This window comes from Canis lupus, chromosome 10 (assembly GCF_011100685.1).
Source record: "Canis lupus familiaris isolate Mischka breed German Shepherd chromosome 10, alternate assembly UU_Cfam_GSD_1.0, whole genome shotgun sequence".
Lineage (NCBI taxonomy): Eukaryota > Metazoa > Chordata > Mammalia > Carnivora > Canidae > Canis > Canis lupus.
Window position 1 is genome coordinate 57,314,589 of NC_049231.1, and position 11,862 is coordinate 57,326,450.

General features: G+C 45.2%; 1 long non-coding RNA gene across 1 annotated transcript; it reads left to right on the top strand.

The window, feature by feature from the left end:
• The first annotated feature begins 6,046 nt into the window (after positions 1-6,046).
• Positions 6,047-10,882, top strand: LOC119873779. The gene is made up of 2 exons (XR_005365235.1): positions 6,047-6,362; positions 10,318-10,882. It is a non-coding gene; the product is annotated as an uncharacterized LOC119873779 (long non-coding RNA).
• Positions 10,883-11,862: the final 980 nt, after the last annotated feature.

The following is an 11,862-nucleotide window of genomic DNA, read 5'->3' on the forward strand; positions in this document are numbered from 1 at the left end:
ATTACCACAAAATGAAATGGTGCGCACGGACGTTGTAATAAAACCTGTCAGAGAGCTATTTGAATCCTTTAAAGAGTTTAGAAGCTCTAGTTTTAAAAACTTTCACAGTGCCACAAAGCAAATATCCACAAGCTGAGAAATAGAAAATAAATTTTAAAGACCATTACTTTCAACAGAAAGGACATTATTTTCCTTTGAAGCTTGAGATAAATCAATTATTAATAAGAGATGATTTAAAACTAATTTTTCTTATAATGGAAGATAAAGCAACAAAGGCATACATAAGCATGTTTAATTATACACTAATTATGAAACTGCTTTCAATTTCTTGTACAATCTCTACAAGTTACAGGAAATGCCAGAGGAAACATTAAACTGCCATTGGATAAATTTATTTTTAAAATTAAATTCAGACTTACATGAAGCTCATCATCAGCTCTAGACGTACTAACATTTTTATTTTGAAATACTTTACCAGAAATTTACCCCAATGTTGTTTCAGCCTCTAAAATATACCTAACATTTCCAGGAACCATTGCACCAACAGAGAGATCCTTCTCAAAAATAACAATTATCAAAAATCATTTGAGATCTTGCATTTGCCAAGAATGACTAATTTCACTTCCAATTATATCAATTGAAAATGAAGTTGCTGAAAGTATAACTTTTGATGACCTAATAAATGAATTTGCAAAAAGGCAAACCAGCAAAATCTTATGATCAAGATCCAGGATCATGATCCAGGATCATGCCCTGGGCCAAAGGCAGGCGCCAAACCGCTGAGCCACCCAGGGATCCCCTCTTTTAGAACTTTTAATGGCACTTCATTCCTGCTTTTTGAACAAGGGCCCTAAATTTTTATTTTGCACTGGGCCCTGCAAATGACACAGTCAGCCCCACCTGGACTGTTTTCCAGAGGTGATAGAGCTGTGACCATCGCCCTCTGTAAAGAAGGCTGGGCATCTATCTGTTAGACAGCTGGCCTTCGGAAGTAAACTGGTCCATTCAGAGAAGGACCGGGGATCTTGCGTCCTTACATACTGGCCCACAGCTGAGCAAAAGCAAAATAATGTGCAGGCCAATCATAGGCCTCTCCTCTGTCAACTGCAGTGGAACTCCCAGCACACACACACACACACACACACATACACACACACCCCACCCCCAGCCACATGGACTCTGCAGTGAGTTATGGCTGAGAGCATCATCCCAATCTCCCTCTTTTGTCGGTGTCTTTTCCTTCTCTGATGAACATCTGCACTCCTTTGGGGACATGGCACAGAGAAAACTGTATTCCTATTGACGGACGTCAGCATGATAGGTTACATTTTTGTTATCCAGATGCCCATGCCCAGTTTTTCAGCCTTTGCCTCTGAATACTATTTGGTGATTCCTGTTCAGATACCCAGAAGCAGCTCTCACAGGGCCAATTCCCCAAAGCTAGAGTCTTGGCAATGGATGAAAGCCCTGTAGGACTGCAGGCTCAATTGAAGAAAAAGAAAGTCAACCTTCCAGGGAGGAGCTGTTGGGATAGAAGCTGATGCTCCGCTGTCCTCTGCTGAACAAGGCAGAGCACAGACTCTGCTGGCAAGGTGATCTCCTTTTTATTTCCTTTCATACAAAACACATTTGGCAACTTTCATAAAAACACAACCACAAAAGACACCTGGGTGGCTCAGTGGTTGAGCATCTGCCTTCGGCTCAGGGTGTGATCCTGGGGTCACTGGGATCTAGTCCTATATCAGACTCCCTGCAGGGAGCCTGCTTCTCCCTCTGCCTGTGTCTCTGCCTCTCTGTGAATGAATGAATGAATGAATGAATGAATGAATGAATAAATAAATAAATAAATAAATAAATAAATAATCTTTAAAAAAACAAAAAACGCAACCACAAGTGTGATTATCCTTGAGCCACCTGAGCTCTAGACCCTTCTCCAGTTCCCACTACCGTACAACTTGATGACTTGACCATTTCCTGCCTTGTCCTGTTTTCTGTCTCCATGTGCGTACATCACAAGCTCCTGGAGGACAGAGACCACATCTTCTTCTTCATGGGTTACCCAGACTCCAAGCATGATGACAATACTATAGTTCTTAGAACACTTACAGCCCACTTCCCATTCGTTAACTTGTCAGCCCTCACAGCACACCTCTCCAAGCCAAGGTAATGCTCCTTTTACAGAGGAGATCATTCCGTCTGACCAAACCTTTGTGGAGCAGGTGTCTTTAAAAGGGCACGCATCACTCTCTTGGCACACCCCGAGCACAGTGCATATTACAACGCCAGGTATTTCATGAGACCCTGTGATGACAGATGTTTCCACGTTTAGCATCAGAACCATAACCCAGTGACTGTGTTTTCTACTACATGGCAGCGCATCCTGAGACTACCTCTCCTGTTACACCCACCTGCATGGTTCTGGGACTGCTGAGCATGTCAAGGACTTTGGGGCTCGAGGGGATAGAGCTCTCCCAAACGTGAGTCTTCGAGGTGGCCTCCCACTTCCTGCACTCTTCTGAGGTACAGTGGGCAGCAACAGTGCTTGCTAAAGGCACCCTGCCTAGACTTGCTTCATGACAGCAGTGACTATCCACAAGCCATAGGTTCTGGTTCTGTTTCTTGCCCTGATAGGTTAGGGAAACATAGAGGTGTAGGACTCCAAAACACAGCTTCCCCCACCCCCCCCATCCCCCCGCCTACCCCCACACACAAGGGCTTCTCTGAGTGACTAAGGCCCAGCAGATTCTGGCCAACAGGACAGTCCCAACTCACTGCAACTTTAATAAATGGTTTTCACATATTTATAACCATGGAATAAGGAAGACCTACATAAGGTACAAAAACACAGAAGCCATGAAGAAGAAAATGACTAAAAGCCTGGGCAGAGTAATAATTCAATAAACAATATCACAATGTTAAGAGAAAGTGGTATATTAAAATATCTGCAGCAGTTAGAACAAAGGATTAACAGTCAAGATGAAACCACGTAAGAGCATAAAGGTGAACAAAAAACAAAATGGCTGCACTAATGCTTCTTCCAGGCCATGCCGCCCTCGAGTGGAGCCCAGTACCGCCCTCAAGACACGACGAAGGAGGCTGGCAGCACAATTTCTGTCGAAACCGGCTAGATCCTATATTTCCCTATAAACCCCCAGCCCCTTCCTCTGGGGTCTTGCAGTTTTTGAAGGCCTTAGCCTGTTGTAGCCTCCTTTGCCCGGCAAAGGAATAAACCAGCTTCTTCCTCTACTATACCTCTGCCCTTGGGTTACATATTTTTGGCTCGGGAGCACAGAGGTTGGTTTTCAACAAGTATCAACAATCTTACAATAAGAAAAAAGGTGAACAATTTAATTAAAAAGGTGCACAAAATGTAAAAGAAATATAAATGGCAAACAGCAAAGGAAAATATGCCAAATCTCGCTATAAACAGAGAAATGCAATTAAAATACTAAAATATAATTGTTTTTTCATGAAATTAGCCAACATTAAAGAGACGAATAATAATCAGTATTGGACCTTTAGCTAGACTTACCAGGAAAAAAAAAAGAGCAAAGACTCGAATAAATAAGATTATATATGAAAGGAGACATTACAGATGATGCCACAGAAATGCAAGAGACTACTATGAACAATTATAAGCCAACAGATTGGACAGCCTAAAAGAAATGCATAAATTCCTAGAAATACATAACCTACCAAGACTGAATCATGAAAAATTAGGAAACATAAACAGACCAATAACAAGTAGGGAGATTAAGTCAATAAGCAAAAACTCCCAACAAAGAAAAGCCCAGGGCTAGCTAACTCCACTGGTAAATGCTACCAAACATTTAAAGAAGAATTAATGCCAATCCTTCTCAAACTCTTCCAAACAATTGACCTGAATAGACTTCCAAAGAAGGTATACAAATGGCCAACAAGTACACGAAAATGTACTCAGCATCACTCATCATCAGGGAAATGCAAATCAAAACCACAATGAGATATCACCTGACACCTATTAGAATGGCTGTTATCAAAAAGACAGGGGATTAAACAAATACTGTATGGTCTCATTTATATGCAGAACCTAAAAAGCCACACTCACAGAAACACAAACAGAGTAGACTGGCGGTTGCCAGGGCCTAGGGGATGGGGAAAATGAGGTGATGTTGGTCAAAAAATACAAACTTCCAGTTATAAGAGAGATAAGTTCTGGGGATCTGACCTTCAGCAAGGCAACTACAGTTATTATGATATTGTGTATTTGAGAGCCCCTAAAAGAGTAGATCTCTTAAGTGTTCTCACCTTAACAACAGCAACAAAAAATGGTAATTATGTAAGGTGATGGATGTGGTAACCTCACAGTGCCAATCATTTCACAATATATGTGTGTATCACATCATTACATCGTGCTCTTGAAACTTAAGAATGTTATATGTTATATGATATGATGATATCTCAATAAAGCTGGAAGAGAAAAAAGTATCTAGTGTTGGGAGTTAGGACAGCAGGTAGGTTGCATCAAATTTTAAAATGTCTATGCTAGGCCACCTGGGTGGCTCAGTGATTGAGCATCTGCCTTCGGCTCAGGTCACAATCCCAGGGTCCTGGGATCAAGTTCTGCATCAGGCTCCCCACAGGGAGCCTGCTTCTCCCTCTGTCTGTGTCTCTGCCTCTCTCTGTGTGTCTCTCATAAATGAATAAATACAATATTTAAAAAAATAAAAATAAAACATCTATGCTCTGTGACACAGCATTCTACTCCCAACAGCTAACCTAGAGAAGCACCTGAACTTGTAAATGAAGGATCATGTAAAAAAAACAATGTTAATTACAATACTGTTTATATAAGCTCAACACTGGGGACAAACTTAAATGCCCTCTAGTAGGGCACCTGGGTGGTTCAGTTGGTTAATCATCTGCCTTTGGCTCGGCTCATGATCCCAGGGTCCTGGGATTGAGCCTGCTTCCTCCTTTGTCTCCGCCTCTCTCTCTGTCTCTCATGAATAAAAATCTTTAAAAAAAAAAAAAAAAAAAAAGTCCTCTAGTAAAAGCATGGCTTAATAACACATGGGACAGTCATAGCAGGGATCACATGTAGCAGTTAGTAAGCAATTATGCTGAGCACACAAATGGAAATATTCCTAAGACATAAATTTTAAAAGGTGAACTGTTCAATATGCATTGTAGAAAGCATTTATTTTTTAAGACATGTACACCCACAAAACCACACATTTCTATATGTACCTATATAGGTAAATGGATAGAAATACATCTGAAAAAATACATACTAACATGAAAAAAATTGTTCTCTCTGGATAGCAAAGTGGACTGGGTGGATGCAGCAGTGGAGAAACTTTTGCAATGACTGTTCTGTGAATTGACATTATTACAAGAAGACTATATTCAGGGATCCCTGGGTGGCGCAGCGGTTTAGCGCCTGCCTTTGGCCCAGGGCGCAATCCTGGAGACCCGGGATCGAATCCCACGTCGGGCTCCCGGTGCATGGAGCCTGCTTCTCCCTCTGCCTATGTCTCTGCCTCTCTCTCTCTGTGTGACTATCATAAATTTTTAAAAATTAAAAAAAAAAGAAGACTGTATTCATACATTACATGTGCAATTTTAAAACGAGAAGAAAAAAGGAACTACCATGGCCTCAGGGCTGTTCACAGTAGATCTATAAAATCCGTGAGGTCTTCCTTTCCTTGGGGAAACACAGCCTGACCGGGGCATGAGGCAAGGGGCCAGGGTAGAGAAAGGGAACCACCGCCTGCCCGGTGCCAGACCCACCCACAGGCCCGTACCTCTCCTCCCGGACCCTCTCCCTAGCCAGGATCTTTCCTAGAAACCCCTCGGTGTCTCTTCCCTCCCTTTCCTGATTTGATTCCACTGTGTTTACTGGTGTAAGGCCATTCTCTCTTCTGTTTTGTGTTCCCTCATATTATGATTTTTATAACACTTGGAAAGCAATGCACCAGTTTCATAGCCTACCACAATTCTTCATAAATTCCAGGAATTGACAGATGTTATTCTACTTTCCACTAATGCCATAGGTCAGGCTCCCTGGAAACTAGCCTCTGAGATCTGCATGCAAGAGAAGAGCAAAGAGAAGCTCTTACTGGCAACACATGCTCCTGGGAATACCAGCTCTGGGGGAGCAAAGACAGGACTGAGTAGAGGGAAAAGGGGGGTGTGCTGCAGGCACAACGAGGGCCTTGGCAGAACCCAGAAGGAACTCTGGAGCTGACGGGACACTTGGAGTTATTCCAAAATGAGGAACAGGGGCTGGACCTGTCCACCTCCACCTGGATCAGTCATTGGATGTGGGCTGACCTGGGAAAGGAATGTCACTTGGCCAAAACCACTTGTCTCAGCTGAGGGTGAGTCCCGGGACAACCTCGGCCATGGGCAGCAGCTGGGGGAATGAGCACCGCAGCCTTGAAGGGGAGGCTGGGAAGTTCACCATGCCCAGAGGAATTTGGAGCTGAGCAACCATTCGTCTGTGAGGGTGAAGGATATGAGGCAAGGGTACACGTTTTTAAGATTTTATTTGAGAGAGAGAGAGAGAGAGAGAGAGAGAGCACAAACAGGGGGAGGAGAGGGAGAAGCAGACTCCCCACTGAGCAGGGAGCCCCACATGGGGCTTGATCCCATGACCCTAGGATCATAACTCGAGGTGAAGCCACCAGGCACCCCAATGGCACACATTTTTATCTCCATTTTACAGGGGGAGAAACACCTGGTATGTTTTCTGCTCTGTCTTCGAAGTCAGGCAACAATGCAAGCGTGGAACTGGGTGCCCAGGCCGAGCCACTGCTTATGAGGTTTACCTGCATCAGATGCTTCTCTAGGATTCACGAAGTGCAGTTCGAAGGGGGAGGAAACATCTACATGATTGCAGCAGGGGGCTCGGGGGAATGGTCTGAGCAGAAATAGGGAATAATGCTTTGAGTTTAAATGCCCTGGAAATGATTTCACTTCAGTTTCCATATCTAGAAAGAACTTCACTCACAGCAAATCAAGTCTGTTGCTTGAAAAGTAAAGAGAGGAGAAGAGGAACACCACATATGGGGTGCTGCTAACATCCCGGCTGTCTGGAATCAAGTCCAGGGGCTCTCTCCCCTTCTTGTCCCATTGGTGGTCTTATGCATGAAAACCCTCCTGTAGAGTCAAGGGCTTCCATCAGGCTCAAAAGCTGAGCCCAGTAAGGACCCAGGTCCAACACAGAGACATTTATTCTTATGTCACTCCTATTCACAAAGGAAATAGTCGCTCTTTCCCCCACAAACTCTGAAGAAACCTGTATGGCCCGATTTGGACCTTATGCTTGTATTTGGCAGTTCTAGATCACTGGGGGGAGGGGGAGGGGAGATTAAAAGGCTCTGATGCCTTCAAAGACCTCAGGTTGCAAAAAAATGGAGGAAGAATTCAGGACATTGCACCCTGAAAATCTTTGACTTGTCAAACTCTTGCTACCTGGCAGGTCCAGACCAAGCCCCTGACAAGCATGGTCTTCTTGAAACCTCACCACCCTGAGGCACATGCTAATAATATTAGCTATTTTACAAGTACTGATATTTTTGTTTTACAGGTGAGGAAATTGAAGCTCAGAGAGGTAAGCTGCCTGAGATCACAGAGGTACAAGTAACATAGGAAGCTTTCAGTCTGGCTTTCAGCCAGGTCTGGCTGATACGAGGGAGGTGGCTTAGACTCAAGGTCAGACACGACATGGAAAAATAAGAGCAACAATGGAGACGCATTAAGAAGATAATTACTATGATTTTTCTGAATAGCAGGTTGAAACAGGGATATCCAAGAGCCATGCAAAATTCCTGGGCCTCCTATTTATCTCACTGTACAAAGAAAATCAAGCATTTAATTCCCTACAGATTACATAATGCTCTTTTTAGTATGTTTCAAATATATATTTACTATTTATTATAAGTACTTACCTATTATTTAATATTAATATTTTTTTAATTTATTTATTCATGAGAGACACAGACAGGCAGAGGGAGAAGCAGGCTCCATGCAGAGACCCCAATGTGGGACTCGATCCCAGGACTCCAGGATCACGCCCCGGGCCAAAGGCAGATGCTCAACCACTGAGTCACCCAGTTGCCCCTGTATTATTTTTTTTTAATAGAAACAAATTAGCATAAGCATAAAAACATGCGGAAGAGGGGCTCCTGAGTGGTTCAGCTGGTGAAGCTCCTACCTTCAGCTCAGGTCTTGATCTCAGGGTTCCCTGCTCAGCAGGAAGTCTGCTTCTCCTTCTGCTATAGGCCTCCCTCCCCTGTTCATGCTTGCTCTCTCTTAAATAAAATCTAAAAAAAAAAAAAAAGTCATGCAGGAGAGACATAAACACCTGTGGGGAGAGAGGTGGATGAGGAACCTTTTAAGAGGCTTCAATTTATATTTATATTATACGAATTCTTAAGATGGGCGATGAGGATAACAATATTCATTGTACTATTGTCTCTACAAATGGTAGAAAAAACAACACAATACCCTTTCTATTTCAAAACAGCTTATAACTTTGTCAAAAAGAAAAACACTTCAATAAGAAAACTCATAACAGCTAAGCAGTAACACGTTATTTAAACTTGTCCTTGGTGTTAGCGTATTTCGACTCTTCCTCTAATGTGGCCATTATATGGCTCTTTACTGCTTGTGCTCAGCATAACTATTGCGAGAATCACCCATGCTGTTCCACGCCTCAGAAGCTCATTCCTTTTTATTGCGGGGTAGTATTCCAGGTTAGGAACATAGTCCAGTTTGTGTATCCATTCCCTTGTTAACAAACATTGGGGTTGTTTCCATTTGGGGGCTATCACGGATCAAGCAGCCATGAGCATCCATCTAATTTTACTTTAAGATTTTATTTATTTATTCATGAGAGACACAAAAAGAGAGAGGCAGAGACACAGGCAGAGGGAGAAGCAGGCTCCTTGCAGGGAGCCTGATGTGGGACTCGATCCCGGGACCCTGGGATCATGCCCTGGGCCGAAGGCAGATGCTCAACCGCTGAGCCACCCAGGTGCCCCTTACTTTTTTATTGTGGCAGCCAGGTATATTGAAATGTGCTCACGTTGGATTTCTATAGAACAGTAACCTCTAGATTCTCTGCTAGGCCCTCCACCTTCCCTGTTCAACCTGGCTGCCGCTTAACTGGGTTTAACTCAAGAAACCAGGCCAGGTGCAGAGTGGGGCACTGTTGTTACAGAGGTGAAGGGCCCAAGAAGAGAGAGACACTGGGTACGCATTCCCACTGTGCCCCCCAAACCAGCCCTTTCCAGCGACTGCCTCAAGGCACCGGCCATCTGGAGGGGAAGGAGGCAGATGAACAAACAGTCACCTCAAATTCAACACGAGAAGCCAGAGAGACATGCGTAAAAGCTCTGGTGACAAAGGAGGAAGCACTTACATCCATCTGGGGAACTCAGGGAGGTTACCCAGGGGATGATATTTGAACCTGGTCTTGGAGGAAGAGTAGAATTTACCAAGCAGGTTTGGGGGAGGGCTTTCTAAGTGCAGGGGAAAGCTCAGGAATTCCCCAGGGCAAGGCAGATTCTAGGAACTGGGAAGTGTGAGCAGAGAGGACGGCATGGGATGGGGGCAGGGGGAGGACAGGCCAGAGGAAGGGCCTGCCACACCCTGGTGAGGGGTTGGTCCTTGTCCTGCAGGCACAGAGCCAGGGATAAGAGCCAGGCCAGATGGTACTTTGGAAGAACACCCAGGGTAAGAAAACAGGAGTGAGGAGTACTTGGAGGATGCCACTGGGAACGGACAACAGGGACTACGCTCTGGAGAGTTCCATAGCGGATTGCACAGGGATCACCAATGCTATACAAGGCACACAGAAGAGCCAACTCCAGTGTCCCTTTTGGCTGGTGCTCCTGTGTGGTCTCCATCTTCCCTTCCTCAGTTCCAGTGACCCCCTCCCCAGCAGGTGTCAGTCTCACTCTGCCCAGACCACCCAGCCCACTGTTGGCACAGAGAGACTTAAAATCCCAGGCTCCTGCCAACTCAGGTTCCCCTGTGACTTTCCACCACCTACAGAATGGAATGTCACTTCCCTGAGATTGGCGAGCTGAGCCTACCCACCGGCCTGTGCCACCTCGCTCTACCACCCGAGCACTTGGCAGTTCTTCCTTTCTCTCCCTCCCTGTACGCCCTGCCCACCACACACACACACACACACACACACACACACACACACACACACACAGTACAATAATGCACTGATTCTCCATCTCCATGTTCCCTTGCTCTTTGTGCCTTGTCACAGGACTTGGCCCAGATCAAACACAAAATACCCTCCTTTCCTTCCAGGTAGGGCTTGAAGCTCCTTCTCCAGAAGCGTCCCCTGAGGACTTCAGACCCAGGAGCTTGCCCCCTGTATACTGGGGCACAGGATTGTGGATTGCCCATGGATTGCCCTCTGTAACCTGCTTCACTCCTACTAAACTTCACGTCTTCGTCTTTCATGTTTGGAACTGGAGTGCTGGAGACAGATTGGACGGTGAACTGACATAGGCAGGAACTGCCTTAGGAATGCTGGGGTCAGGAGGGCGCGCAGAGGGATGAGGGCAGGGCCCCAAGGGCCATGGTCTGGCCATGCACCAGGATGTCTGACCCAATGCAGTGTGGAAAGAGGGCCAGAGGTGATCTCTCCAGACAGAGTACTTACTCCATTCTCTACTCTGACAAGTCCTGGGAAGGTTTATTTTATCAAGAGGGAGAAAGAGCTATATGAAAATAAGAAAAAAATAGCCAGAGCTTTATGCCCTTGGTATCTTAATAATTAAGATAAAGAAGACAGAATAGACATTGCATGTACAATGCTTTGGCCAATCTTTTTAAAGGAGCAACAAATAAATGTGATCTACAGGGCAAATCTGCATGGGATTAACCAAGTATTTACCGAGTTCTTCAATGTACTCAGCATCGTCCTCGAGCTAGTGAAGATACTACAGGTGAACCTAAGTCAACTGTTCTTGTCTTCAGGCACTACCTCTCCTGCTGTGGCAGCAAGAGGCATAGACGTGAAGACACCTGGGGATAAATGTATTACTAGGTGGGGAGGACATGTTGGTAAATGTCATAGAGATCTAGAAAAGGGATTCCAAACTTTACTGTGCACATCATGTACCCAAAGGGTCTTAGTCAAATGCAGATTCTGGTTCAGCGGTTCTGGAGTGGAGCTCCTGAGCATTTCTCGAGCTCTTGAGCATCTTCTGCATTTCTCACATGTTCTGAGAGAAGGCCAAGGCTTTTGGTCCAGGACCCATTTTGAGTAGCAAGGACCCTAGTGAATGGAGAGAACCTTGTGAGCTGGAAAGCTCCATACACAAGGAAATCTGAGACTGAGGGCAGGGGGGCCTGGATGAGGCAAGAGGAGCTTTTCAGGTGGGGCCAGCCTAAGCAGTGACCCAGAGCAGAGTGAAGCTTTGCAGGTGGTGAGAAACGCAGACACAGGAAGTGGGTGTGCCGGGGCCCCCACCGTGTTCTCATCAGCCAGTGGTGACAACTAAAAGGGACTAAGTTATGTGCCATCTTAAATGCCACACTGAGGAGTCGCAATGTATTAAAAATGGGAATAGTGAGCTGGGGGTGATTCTTGAGTCCAATTTTGCTGATCCATTCAGGACAAGCAGAAGAGTGGGAAATAGGTCCCCGTGCAGAAGAGGAGGAGAACTGGAGTATGGTTTCTCTCACTTTGTACTTGAAGAGGTTCCATTCGGCTCCCTGACGCCATGCCCCCACCCCTCACCCTCCAGCCCCTCATCGCAATCCAGGCCTCGCTCCCTGAGTCCTGGGCTCTGGAAGCCTTGCAGCAGGAGAAAGCTAAGTCCCAGATGATCTAGCTATAGGAGA